General features: G+C 42.7%; 1 protein-coding gene across 1 annotated transcript in view; it reads left to right on the top strand.

Annotated features, from left to right (window-relative positions):
* The window catches only part of SHISA6 (shisa family member 6), a 185,059-nt gene that overhangs the window by 25,443 nt on the left and 144,485 nt on the right, over positions 1–15,131 (top strand). The gene's annotated exons all lie outside the window — the stretch shown is intronic.

Genomic DNA, 15,131 nt, shown 5'->3' with positions numbered 1-15,131 from the left:
TGTTTTAACCAAACTCTAGGTTTTTTAACCCATAAGAAAATAAAGGAAGACAATGGAGCTGTGAGTATAACACACGTTTTTCATAGCTTAGTCCTCTCCACAGACTAGAAGACCTAAGTATCCCACATCTACTGGATGGTGGTAGCAAGCGCCACTTTGGACTAGTAATATCGATTACCACTTTTTCTGACCCCCTTTGCTCCCAAGACCTTTTTACATGGAGCATGAGCTATAGATGCAGTAACAAACATTGGTAAAATACTTGTTTTGGATAGTGGGAAGTACTATGAGTGAGCAAAATTGGTACAAGAAAGGATATTTAGCACATTGTAAGTCGGCATATTTAGCACATTGTGCTAGCACCAAGTCAGCTCCATCTTTAAATACAGTCCTTCCAATGCTATCCACTATAAATTATCCTATAAGGCCCCTATAAAGAGGGAGATCAGCTGCCACTCCTTCCTCATGGGCGGGGCAAACTTTCAAGGCCTCCTCCTTGAGGAACCAGCCTGTTGTTTTATGGCTCTTCTCTTCAACAATATGATGTTTAGAAGGTGCTGGAATAGGGGCGTATGGTGGATTTTGGCTGTAGGATCTTCTCATCTTGATGTATGTATAATATATATTTTGCCATCTTTTCCGTCTCCATTTTATGCTTTTTTTTTTTTGCTTTGCTCTATAAATATGAAAAACATATGTCAAGCTGTCGAAAAGCAAATACATTATATTTACCATATGGCGGTCCCCATCTGATGTACCGGTGGTGTTATACAAGGTTTATCTTCACTTACATAAAAAGAAAATCGCTGGGATGAACTTGACTTTACAGGAAAGTGCTGTCATTTTAGTTTCCGATCCGGATTCCAGATAATCAGCCGTTACAGACTATCAGACAAGGATGAGCTACAGTATGATGCGTTGACCCCCTTTTCTCCCATTCTCTTGTATTGCACAGCTCTGGATTATTGGACATTTCCCTGTCGGAATCTATGGATTATAGGATGTTAGAATTCAAGGGAATTTCTGGTGTTACATAGATAATGTTCAGATCTTGTGTTTTAGATGTTCCTGAGGGTCATAAGAGAACAAAGAGAGTAGATGAGGGTGGTAGGGAAAGCACCTCTTTAGGGTTCCTCTTACAACTTCCTGTTACAGTAGGAAGTGCAGCTCTGAAGCACATACTGCTGCTGTTCTCTCTTCATTGCCAGCTTTGGTGTGCCTGTAATCCGAGCCATACATCATATAGATTAGAATTCCTGACATCATTTTACAGTCAATTAGATATGCGTCTGAATAAGGATTAAGTAAAGATCTGAAAGTGCTTTATTGATCGCTGTGCATCGGCTTTTCTGAGGTTATTGAGCGGAGGGGGGAGGGATTGGCTGTAGAATATGGAGACTTCAGACTTCGCCATAAAATACCTGAGAATCTCAACTTCCCCCTCTTTTCCCACTCCTTGTGTTTTCTAAAAAAAAAAGGCCAAGAAGTCCCAATAGACCCTTTTAGTCTATCGGAAAAATCAAGTGTTGTTGTTTCTCTGTCCCAAAACTTCAAGGAGTTGTTCGGGATTAGAAAAACATGACTGTGTTCTCTCAAAAACAGTGCCACCTCTGTCCTCAGGTTGTTTGTGATGTTACAACTGGGTTCCATTCACTTCAATTGATCTGAGATGCAATATCACTGACAACCTAAGGACAGGGGTGGCGCTGTTTCTGGAAGAAAAAAATAGCTTTTTTTTTTTCCAATCCTAGATAACTCCTTTAAATTTGGGTTAGAAGGTCTGAAATCTTGACAGAAATCACTTAAATGTGCTATATATATTATAAGAAGGATCTCTTGCCCCAATGGGTTCATTTCAGATGCTAGTATCCCTCCACAATTATTATATGAACGTATAGGAAAAAAGTAGGAGATTGCGGGGAGGTGGCGGGTTGGGGGGCGGTTGGGCTGTCAGACATCGCTGATCTCTTTACCAAGCCCCAACTTCTGTGTAATGAAAAGAGCTGCAGGTACATCACGTGACCTCTGGCTCTATTCATTCCTATGGAGCAGACAGAAAGAGCCGAGTACAGCGTTCTTCCAGCGTACTTAGTCCTTTCCGTCGCTCCCAGGAAAAGTTTTTCCTGTAATACCTCTTTAACCCCTAGACGACCTAGGACGTACCGGTACATCCTGGAAGTCTGTCCCCAGATGACCCTGGACGTACCGGTACGTCCTGAGCTATGAAGCGCAATCAGCAGCCGGCACCTCACCGTTAATGACATGCTGCAGCGGTCGCGGTCGCGCTGCAGTGTGACATTAACTCCTTAAATGCCGCGGCTGTGGCGTTTAAGTGTAAGTGACAGGGGGAGTCCCCTGTCACTTACCGATCGGGACCCCCGCAGTAACACCTGATCGGTAAAACGGACCGCCGGAGGTCTCTCACCTGCCTCCGTGCGGTCCGATCGGCGCTCTGGTCACTGAGCCTGCAGAGCGCCGATAACACTGATCAATGCTATGCCTATGGCATAGCAATGATCAGTGTGTAACATTAAAGTTATATATGTACAAGTCCCCCAAAGGGACTTAAAATGCATAAAAAAAAAGTTAAAATCACTAACACACTACCCCAAAGCCCCTCCCCCAATAAAAGTTGAAATCACCCCCATTTCCCATTATATAAATAAAAGATATAAAAATAAATAAACATATAATATACCGTAGCGTGCGTATTTGTCTGATCTATTAAAATATAACAAGCGTCATTGCGAACGGTGAACGTCGTAGACGAAAAGAGGAAAAAAAGTGCGTAGATTACCGATTTTATGTTACATTATATATAAAAAAAAAAATTATAAAAAGTGATCAAAACGTCCGATCTTCACAAATATGGTATTATTAAAAACTAGAGATGATGGCGGAAAAAATGACACCCAATACATCTCCATAGGTGAAAAAATAAAACTGTTATAAGCGTCACAATAGGCCCATTTTACTAATAATTAATTGCCAAAAAAAAGGATTTCATTAAAAAAAAATATATAACATTAGAGAATCTGTGTAACCTGCATATGGTTGTGTTCGGACTGACCTATAGAATAATGGTATCATGTCGCTGTTACCATATAGTGCATTACGTAGACACAGGAACCCCCCAAACGTTACCATATTGCATTCTTTTTTACGATTTCACCTATTTATATCTTCATAAATAATATATTTGGGGTTCCATCATACATGTTATGGTAAAATGAAAGACGCCATTACAAAGTACAACTATTCCTGTAAAAAACAAGCCCTCACATGGCCTTGTAGATAGAAAACTGAAAGTTCTAGAGCTCTTAGAAGGGGAGGAGGTAAAAACGATATTGCAAAAATCAAAATTTGCGTGGTCCACTGGGTCATTTTGGGCCTGGTCCTCAAAGGGTTAAAGAGATACTCCAGCGAAAATCTTTTTTCTTTCAAATTAACTGGTATCAGAAAGATTTATACATTTGTAATTTACTTCTATTAAAAAGCTGAAGCTTTCCAGTACTTATCAGCTGCTGTAGGTCCTGCAGGAAGTGGTGTATTCTCTCCAGCCTGACACAGTGCTCTCTGCTGCCACCTCTGTCCATGTCAGGAACTGTCCAGAGCAAAAGAGGTTTTCTATGGGAATTTGCTACTGCTCTGGACAGTTCCTGACATGGACAGCGGTGGCAGCAGAGAGCACTGTGTGAGACTGGAAAGAATACACCACTTCCTGCAAGACATACAACAGATGATAAATACTGGAAGACTGGAGATATTTAAATAGAAGTATTTAATGTAAATTTGTAAGTGTAAATTACAAATCTATATAACTTTCTGATACCAGTTGATTTCAAAGAAAAAGATTTTGGCCGGAGTATCCCTTTAAGCTCAATAGAACATTTCTAAGTAGCCATAGGGGCCAGGAACATGCAAACATACAGATCTACTTGGAAACACAGCAGAACTTTTCCTATTTGGCTATGTAGGTACCTGCACAGAACATATCCCAGGGAGCACAACTATGAGGGGCAGACTACAGGACCCCCTACAGTCAGGGCATTACCATGGCTCTTATAGAGATATTATTTCCATCTACAGTGTATACATGTATACTTACACCTCCTCCCCAGCATCATCCGCCACTAGTAAGAACGCTCTGCGGTTGTAGGTAGTGCGTGAACTGTTGTGATATTTATTACATTTAAGTTACCATGGCAACTGTATTGATTAGGAAAGAAAAGAAGGAAGCTTACGAGCAGCTTAGGAAGAAAACAGAATGGGATTTTGGCAGCGAAACGCGTGGTGTACCCATCCAGTACTGCTCTCATTATGGCTGATGGGGAAGAGATGACACATGGCGCCTCTATAATTGACACTCTACCCTGCCGAGAAAATTAGGTTTAGAGATACTTTTAGTTTTTTTAATTTTTTTTTTTTATATCGTTTTCAACTTTTTGGATTATTTTCCAAGCCCAACTTTTTACATTTGACGAAAATAAGACTCAGGGTTATGCCACAACCTATATAGCTTATTGATATCATTAGCAACGCGTGTCAGTGTTGACTCCTCAGATATAATTTCCCCTTTAAGTTTCCTTTCCTTACCACTGCATAATTGTCATCTTTGTCTCTGCATGTTCAGAGTTTGGGGTCACAGTTGGGTATATATAGCAAACCGTCACACAGTACCTAGATATACAGTATATATAACAACCCAGATAATGTCACATAGTGCCCAGATATACAGTATATATAACAACCCAGATAATGTCACATAGTGCCCAGATATATAGTAAATATAACAACCAAGATAATGCCACATAGTGCCCAGATATATAGTATATATAACAACCCAGATAATGTCACATAGTACCTAGATATACAGTATATATAACAACCCAGATAATGTCACATAGTGCCCAGATATACAGTATATATAACAACCTAGATAATGTCACATAGTGCCCAGATATATAGTATATATAACAACCCAGATAATGTCACATAGTGCCCAGATATACAGTATATATAACAACCCAGGTAATGTCACATAGTGTTCAGATATATAGTATATATAACAACCCAGGTAATGTCACATAGTGCCCAGATACATAGTACATATAACAACCCAGATAATGCCACATAGTGCCCAGATATATAGGATATATAACAACCCAGGTAATGTCACATAGTGCCCAGATATACAGTATATATAACAACCCAGGTAATGTCACATAGTGCCCAGATATATAGTATATATAACAACCCAGGTAATGTCACATAGTGCCCAGATATATAGGATATATAACAACCCAGATAATGTCACATAGTGCCCAGATATACAGTATATATAACAACCCAGATAATGTCACATAGTGCCCAGATATACAGTATATATAACAACCTAGATATTGTCACATAGTGCCCAGATATACAGTATATATAACAACCCAGATAATGTCACATAGTGCCCAGATATATAGTATATATAACAACCTAGATATTGTCACATAGTGCCCAGATATATAGTATATATAACAACCCAGATAATGTCACATAGTGCCCAGATATACAGTATATATAACAACCCAGATAATGTCACATAGTGCCCAGATACATAGTACATATAACAACCCAGATAATGTCACATAGTGCCCAGATATACAGTATATATAACAACCCAGATATTGTCACATAGTGCCCAGATATATAGTATATATAACAACCCAGATAATGTCACATAGTGCCCAGATATACAGTATATATAACAACCCAGATAATGTCACATAGTGCCCGGATATATAGTATATATAACAACCCAGATAATGTCACATAGTGCCCAGATGTATAGTATATATAACAACCCAGATAATGTCACATAGTGCCTAGATATACAGTATATATAACAACCCAGATAATGCCACATAGTGCCCAGATATACAGTATATATAACAACCCAGATAATGCCACATAGTGCCCAGATATACAGTATATATAACAACCCAGATAATGTCACATAGTGCCTAGATATACAGTATATATAACAACCCAGATAATGTCAAACAGTACCTAGATATACAGTATATATAACAACCCAGATAATGTCACATAGTGCCCAGATACATAGTATATATAACAACCCAGATAATGTCACATAGTGCCCAGATACATAGTACATATACCAACCTAGATAATGCCCCATAGTGCCCAGATATATAGTACATATAACCCAGCTAATGCCCCATAGTGTCCAGATATATGGTATATATAATAACCCAGATAATGCCACACAGTGTCCAGATATATAGTATATATAACAACCCAGATAATGCCACACAGTGTTCAGATATATAGTCTATATAACAACCCAGATAATGTCAGTGTCCAGATATACAGTATAGTATATATAACAACCCAGATAATGTCACATAGTGCCCAGATACATAGTATATATAACAACCCAGATAATGCCACATAGTGCCCAGATACATAGTAGATGTAACAACGCAGATAATGCCACACAGTGTTCAGATATATAGTATATATAACACTCCATATAATGTCCCATAGTGCCCAGATATATAGTATATATAACAACCCAGATAATGCCACATAGTGTCCAGATACATAGTAGATGTAACAACGCAGATAATGCCACACAGTGTTCAGATATATAGTATATATAACACTCCATATAATGTCCCATAGTGCCCAGATACATAGTATATATAACAACCCAGATAATGCCACATAGTGCCCAGATACATAGTAGATCAAACATGGTGTAAAGTGAAACTGGCCCAGCTGCCCCCGGCAACCAATCAGATTCCACCTTTCATTTTCCAAAGAGTCTGTGAGGAATGAAAGGTGTAATCTGATTGGTTGCTAGGGGCAACTGAGCCAGTTTCACTTTACACCATGTTTGATAAATCTCCCCCAATGTGAATATAATAACCCAGATAATGCCACCTAGGCTTAAAAATGTCCCCGCAGTGCTGACGGTTGGCACATTTGGGCTATGTTCACACTGCATATGAGACCGGCCGTTCCGTGACCCCGGCCAGATCATCTGGCCGGATGATCTCTCGGCCGCGGAGCCGCTCGCTTCACTGTCTGAACTGACAGGTCTTTCTGCGGCCGGAATTCACTGAATTCCGGCCGCAGAAAACTGACATGTCAGTTTGTAGTGGCGTATGGGATCCCGGCCGGAGCGCACACAAAGAGTGTACGCTCCGGCCGGGATCCCATAGAACAACAGGCATTGTTCCACCGCGGTAAAAGTACGGCCGTTGTTGCCTTGTTACTTTTACGTAGTGTGGTCCTCATATCAGTATTTGGTCCTCATATCAGGTCCTCATAGCAACCAAAACCAGGAGTGGATTAAAAACAGAAAGGCTATGATCACATAATGTTGTAATTGAGTGGATGGCCGTCATATAACGGTAAATAACTGCCATTATTTCAATACAACGGCCGTTGTTTTAAGATAACAGCAAATATTTTCCATTAAATGGCGGCCATCCACTTAATTACAACATTATGTGATCATAGCCTTTCTGTGTTTTCAATCCACACCTGGTTTTGGTTGCAATGAGGACCTGACATAAGGACCAAATACTGCCTGAAATATACTGTGTGTGAACCCAGCCTTAAAGGGGTTGTCCAGCGAAAATCTTTTTCTTTCAAATCAACTGGTATCAGAAAGTTATATAGACTTGTAATTTACTTCTTCTAAAGCTGCTGTATATCATGCAGGAAATGTTTTATTTTCAGTCTGACACAGCGCTCTCTGCTGACATCTCTGGCCGACACAGGAACGGTGTCTTGGTTTTCTATGAATCCCCATAGAAAACCTCTCCTGCTCTGGACAGTTCCTGTCTCGGCCAGAGATGTCAGCAGAGAGCAGCGTGTCAGACTGAAAGTAAAACAACATTTCCTGCATGACATACAGCAGCTGATAAGTATGGGAATACTTCAGATTTTTTAAAAGAAGTAAATTACAAATCTATATAACTTTCTGATATCAGTTGATTTGAAAGTAAAAGATTTTTGCTGGACAACCCCTTTAAGGAGAGGCACACAGTACAGTAAGGCTGGTGAACAGATAAAAGCTATGTTCCCACAAGGTAAAAATGAGAGCAAATAATGGATAATGGAAATATTAAAGCCAAGATGAAACCACACAATGCCCAGATAAGTAGTACCTGCCCAGATAAGTAGTACCAGCCCAGATAAGTAGTACCTGCCCAGATAAGTAGTACCTGCCCAGATAAGTAGTACCTGTCCAGATAAGTAGAAGCTGTCCATATAAGTAGTAACCGGGCCAGATAAGTAGTACCTGCCCATATAAGAAGTACCGGCCCAGATAAATAGTACCTGCCCAGATAACAAGTACCTCCCCATATAAGTGGTACCTGCCCAGATGAGTAGTACCTGCCCAAAAAAGTAGTACCTGTCCATATGAGTAGTACCTGTCTAGATAAACAGTACCTTCCCAGATAAGTAGTACCTGCCCAGATAAGTAGTACCTGCCCAAATAAGTAGTACCTGCCCAGATAAGTAGTACCTGCCCAGATAAGTAGTACCAGCCCAGATAAGTAGTACCTGCCCAGATAAGTAGTACCTGCCCAGATAAGTAGTACCTGCCCAGATAAGTAGTACCTGTCCAGATAAGTAGTACCTGTCCAGATAAGTAGAAGCTGCCCATATAAGTAGTAACCGGGCCAGATAAGTAGTACCTGCCCATATAAGAAGTACCGGCCCAGATAAATAGTACCTGCCCAGATAACAAGTACCTGCCCATATAAGTGGTACCTGCCCAGATGAGTAGTACCTACCCAAAAAAGTAGTACCTGTCCATATGAGTAGTACCTGTCTAGATAAACAGTACCTTCCCAGATAAGTAGTACCTGCCCAGATAAGTAGTACCTGTCCAGATAAGTAGTACCTGTCCAGATAAGTAGTACCTGCCCAGATAAGTAGTACCTGTCCAGATAAGTAGTACCTGCCCAAATAAGTAGTACCTGCCCAGATAAGTAGTACCTGCCCAGATAAGTAGTACCAGCCCAGATAAGTAGTACCTGCCCAGATAAGTAGTACCTGCCCAGATAAGTAGTACCTGCCCAGATAAGTAGTACCTGCCCAGATAAGTAGTACCAGCCCAGATAAGTAGTACCTGCCCAGATAAGTAGTACCTGCCCAGATAAGTAGTACCTGTCCAGATAAGTAGAAGCTGCCCATATAAGTAGTAACCGGGCCAGATAAGTAGTACCTGCCCATATAAGAAGTACCTGCCCAGATAAATAGTAACTGCCCCTATAAGTAGTACCTGCCCAAAAAAGTAGTACCTGCCCAGATAAGTAGTACCTGTCCAGATAAGTAGTACCTGCCCAGATAAGTAGTACCTTAAAAAGCCCATAATCAATGCTAACAAACAGTGCTCCATATAATGCTCCCTTGGCAGCCTCGTCCTATTCCCTAAATCCCTTCCATACACTCACCCTCACCATGTTCAGTCTTTAGATTGTGGTGTTGGGCAGAAGGAATGATGGGTAAGAGTATTTTTTTATGTTTTTGGTTTAGCTTTCACTTTAACATGTCACTTTAAGGATATGGAGCCTTCCCTGTGCCCACATTTACCAGGGAGTGACTGGCACTGTAGTGTTTAAGCAGATGAATTAACATCAAGGTGTGAAGCCGGTCCATGACAAGACTCCTTCTCTCGAAAACAATAACCGCGCTGCTTGATAAGATTGAGCCCACTGTGAGCTGCCATCTGGCAACCGTTCAGCAGACAGAGAGGATCCGATCTGTCAGGAGCGCACACATCACCGCAGCAGCCTGACAGCTACACCACCGCTCACAAGATACCCACACACCTTATGTACCTTGTCAAAGATATTTACCCTGTACCCCCATGGGTATTTACAGACAACGCAGGTGATAAGAGACCCTCAGGGAGACCCAACTCTGATGGTTATAGATTCTGTACATATATATATATTAGGGCCATACTGCCTGGAATCTTGGGACCCACCAATTTACTCTTCGCTATAGGGGCCCCCCGTAATCAGGTAAGGCCAAGGATCAGCAAACTGGTCCCCCAAGAGATGACCTCAGCCAGCAGCTTACCCCTCCTCTCCATTCAGAACACCTGTATGCTCAATGAAGCTGAGTGTGCATGTCTATGGTGGGATGAGGAGCCATAGATGTCGGCTGGACGAACATTCAGTCGCCAGCTGTCACAAGTATGATTACCTAAAAGGGATTATTCAGGATTAGAAAACACATACAGTTGCTGATTTCTCTCAGGGAAAGTGACATTTGTGTCCTCAGTTTGCCTGTCCTACAGTCACCTCTCCCCAGCCTGACATGGCTGATACCAGAGAGTAATAGATTGTATATACCTGTCCTACAGTCACCTCTCCCCAGCCTGACATGGCTGATACCAGAGAGTAATAGATGTATATATATATGTCCTACAGTCACCTCTCCCCCAGCCTGACATGGCTGATACCAGAGAGTAATAGATTGTATATACCTGTCCTACAGTCACCTCTCCCCAGCCTGACATGGCTGATACCAGAGAGTAATAGATGTATATATATATGTCCTACAGTCACCTCTCCCCCAGCCTGACATGGCTGATACCAGAGAGTAATAGATTGTATATACCTGTCCTACAGTCACCTCTCCCCAGCCTGACATGGCTGATACCAGAGAGTAATAGATTGTATATACCTGTCCTACAGTCACCTCTCCCCAGCCTGACATGGCTGATACCAGAGAGTAATAGATTGTATATACCTGTCCTACAGTCTCCTCTCCCCAGCCTGACATGGCTGATACCAGAGAGTAATAGACTGTATATACCTGTCCTACAGTCTCCTCTCCCCAGCCTGACATGGCTTATACCAGAGAGTAAAAGATTGTATTCAGACACTCTAGTGTCTCTTTCTTGGCTTTAAGCTGGTTCTCACCTGCAGGGTGCACAGATGTCAGGACGCATACTAACCACATGACTCCTGCGCCTGCAGAGCATCGCTCCTTAATAGATGGCAGCTTACTGAATGTTGTGATCTGTGGGATGTTTTGGGGATTACCATTCTGCCCTCTGACCCCCGCACTCTCATCATCCTCAGCCTTTGAGCTGTCCTATTTTGAAGACTCAGCCATCTGGCAGATCTTGAGCTGCCACTGTCTAGGGATTGGCAGGAGAAGGAGCGGCGTCTTCTCCATTCATGAGATGACCGGCTCCATCTAATCATTCTCCTATAGTCCTGTAATGAGAACATATGGCCGCACTAGTTAGCGAACGGCAAATCTGCACAGTCAATCAGCAGGTGAAGCTTTCAGTGCCAGAGATGCCCGAGCCTGGCACACCACGCCCCTTCTCTTCTTACAGACAAATAAAAAAAAATGCCAGCCTAAAATTCCTTAAAGGGGTAGTGCAGCGGTAAAGAATTATTGACAGAATAACACACATTACAAAGTTATACAACTTTGTAATGTATGTTATGTCTGTGAATGGCCGCCTTCCCCGTGTCCCACCACCCCCACCCGTGTGGTGCGCTATACATACCTGTCACGTGACGACTCGTCTCCGATCTTCAGTCTGCGATGTCGTCTTCGGACGGCCGGGCTGAATCCCTCCGAGCATCCTGAGTGCCGGCCGCCCTCTTCAGCATCATCAGATGCTCAACTGCGATTGGCTGAGCACAGTTATGCTCAGCCAATCGCGGCTGAGCATCTGATGATGCTGAAGAGGGCGGCCGGCACTCAGGATGCTCGGAGGGATTCGGCCCGGCCGTCCGAAGACGACGTCGCAGACTGAAGATCTTAAAATCTTAAAGGGGTAGTTTACACGAAAAAAATCTTTCAAATCAACTGATGCCAGAAAGTGCCAGATATTTCTAAATTACTTCTATTAAAAAATCTCAAGTCTTCCAGTACTTATAAGCTGCTGTATGTCCTTCAGGAAGTGGTGTACTTTCCAGTCTGGAGAGCAGGAGAGGTTTTCTATGGGGATTTGCTACTGTTCTGCACATTTCCTGACATGGACAGAGGTGGCTTGAGATTTCGTAATAGAAGTACTTTTTTTTTTTGGTGGGGGTGTGAACTAACCCTTTAAATGACAACTACAGCAGAACCACAAAATGATCCAGAACCTGGAAAAGCTGAGTGTTATCCTGTATACCGGTATACAGTAGTGGGACAGAAGGTAAGACATGGCCTGACTCAACTGCCTTTATAACAATAGGAGAAATATAAATTGCTAGTATCCTGCTCCTCGGTATGTGGCATTGAGTGGCCGTCTTCTGCCGCATCCCTCAAAGCCCCCCCCCCCCCCGCCCCCATCATTAATGAACATTATTTATTTCAGCAAAACTAATTACACAGATCCATCAAAAGTGAGAATTACCTGAGCGTCGCCGCCGGCCCGCCGCCAGGAGCTCTGCCTGTCAGGTGTGAGATTGGAAAAACAGCAGACGACTGGTGACAATGTGTGCAATAACTCAGGAGCAGGGCTCAGGGAAGGAAGGAAGCATGGAGCTGGAGCTTAAAGGGATTGTCCACTTCCGATCGAGGGGCATTAAAGGGGCTGTCCGCTTTAAACAAATCTTACTTGTAAAACTTATCACAAAGTCTGATTTTCTACATTAGAAAATGCTTCTACAGCACTACAGGGTTTTTTTTTTTGCCATATGATGCACACTCCTTATCACTACTCCTACAGCGCCATCTGTTTCATCCCAGTACAGCTGCATCCATGCGTTTTATAACTGTAAATGTATAATGTGACCCACAAAATCACAATGCTTAATGCAAGGTGTTAAACTTGCATCCCTTAGCTGTTGCAAAACTACAATACCTATCATGACTGGACAGCCAAAACTTTAGCTTTAATGTGGATTACTGTGGTCTGTCCTGGGTCAGCTGACTTCATGACATCATCACCTACCAGACTCCTCCCAGATCCGTATACTGCTGCTATTGTTATTGCTGTTATTATCCTGAAATCGCTGGAACTATTTTACCACAACTGTGTGAATTTCAGTAAATATGGAGCCTCATGTACAGACTGAAGACTTCAAGATTTCATGAAATGCTTCAGTTGTGATAACAGGTCAAATCCCTTCCTCCCCATGGTAGTAGTAAAAATGCATCAAAACTGCACATAATGTGAACTGACCCCAACATACCTATGAGTTCCTCTTCTTCTGTCCAGGTTCAACATTCTCCTTCTTATCTCCAGGTTCAGCGTTCCTCTTTTCCTCTCCAGGTTCAGCGTTCTCCCACTCCTCTCCAAGTTCAGCGTTCTCCTTCTTCTCTCCAGGTTCAGCGTTCCTCTTTTCCTCTCCAGGTTCAGCGTTCTCCCACTCCTCTCCAAGTTCAGCGTTCTCCTTCTTCTCTCCAGGTTCAGTGTTCCTTTTTTCCTCTCCAGGTTCAGCATTCTCCTTTTGCTCTCCAGGTTCAGCGTTCCTCTTTTCCTCTCCAGGTTCAGCGTTCTCCTCCTCTTTTCCAGGTTCAACATTCTCCTTTTCAGATTTGGCGTTCCTCTTGTCCTCTCTACATTCAGCATTCCTTTTCTCCTCTCCAGATTTGGCATTTTTCTTTTCTCCAGATTTGGCATTTTTCTTCTCTCCAGATTTGGCATTCCTCTTCTCCTCTCCAGATTTGGCGTTCCTCTTCTCCTATACAGATTTAGCGTTCCTCTTCTCCTTTCCACATTTGGCGTTCCTCTTCTCCTTTCCACATTTGGCGTTCCTCCTCTCCTCTCCAGATTCAGCATTCCTCTTCTCTCCAGGTTTAAAATTCTCCTCCCCAGGTTCAACATTCTCCTCCTTTTCAGATTCAGTGTTCCTTTTCCCCTCTCCAGACTCAGCATTCCTCTTCTTCTCCCCAGGTTTGGCATTGCTCTTCTCCTCTCCAGATTCAGCGTTGCTCATCTCCTCTCCAGATTCACCGTTCCCCTTCTTCTCTCCAGATTCGCCGTTCCTCTTTGGGTTTGACATTCTCCTCCTTTTCAGATTCAGTGTTCCTTTTCCCCTCTCCAGACTCAGCATTCCTCTTCTTCTCCCCAGGTTTGGCATTGCTCTTCTCCTCTCCAGATTCAGCGTTGCTCATCTCCTCTCCAGATTCACTGTTCCCCTTCTTCTCTCCAGATTCGCCGTTCCTCTTTGGGTTTGACATTCTCCTTCTTTTCAGATTCAGTGTTCCTCTTCTCCTCTCCAGATTTGGCAATCCTCCTCTCTCTAGATTCGCCATTTCTCTTATCCTCTCCAGATTTGGCATTCCTCTTTGGGTATGGAATTCTCCTCTCTAGGTTCGACATTCTCCTTTTCAGATGTAGCGTTCCTCTTCCCCTCTCCAGATATAGCATGCCTCTTCTCCTCTCCAGGTTCAGTATTCCTCTTCTCCTCTCCAGATTCAGCATTCCTCTTCTCTTCAAATTCGGCATGCCTCTTCTCCTCTCCTGGTCCAGCATTCCTCTTCTCCTCTCCTGATTTAGCGTTTCTCTTCTCTTCTCCTGTCCAGGTTCGATATTCCCTTTTCTCCTCTTCAGGTTTGACATTCTGCTTCTTTTCAGATTCAGCGTTCCTCTTCTCCTCCAGCTTTGACATTCTTCTTCTTCTCTTAATATTCAGATTTCCTCTTCTCCTCTTCAGATTTGGTGTTTTCCTCTCCAGATTCACTATTCCTCTTCTTATCTCCAGATTCAGCATTCCTATTCTTCTCTTCAGATTCGATGTTCTCCATCTCCTTTCCAGATTCTGCATTCCTCTTCTCCCATAAGCAGCTGTTGGTCTGTACGCTGTAATTGTATCGGCTACAGCTTCCCAGCCTGGAGACATTTTAGCATGCAGCGAGGCGGCCTCCTGGATTACACTTCATTACCCTCTGACCCAGGCATATTGTACAATCATATTATAAAATGTTAACCAGTGTGCGGGGAGCTGCCCGGGATTCTCATTATTGCCACTTTCCTGCTGGAAAAAACAATTCCATGCAAAGATGAGAGACGCTTCCTGGGAGTGAGGAGCATCAGGGTGTGAGAATGCATTGCTGCCAGCACTGACAGTAGTGATGGGTGGTATCAGAAAAGGTGTGCGGTCCCTCTGGGCAGTATCTGTGAAGTA

Source organism: Dendropsophus ebraccatus, chromosome 14, assembly GCF_027789765.1.
Source record: "Dendropsophus ebraccatus isolate aDenEbr1 chromosome 14, aDenEbr1.pat, whole genome shotgun sequence".
NCBI lineage: Eukaryota > Metazoa > Chordata > Amphibia > Anura > Hylidae > Dendropsophus > Dendropsophus ebraccatus.
The sequence above is the reverse complement of the archived record's forward strand: the minus strand, read 5'-3'. Positions and strand labels throughout refer to the sequence as shown.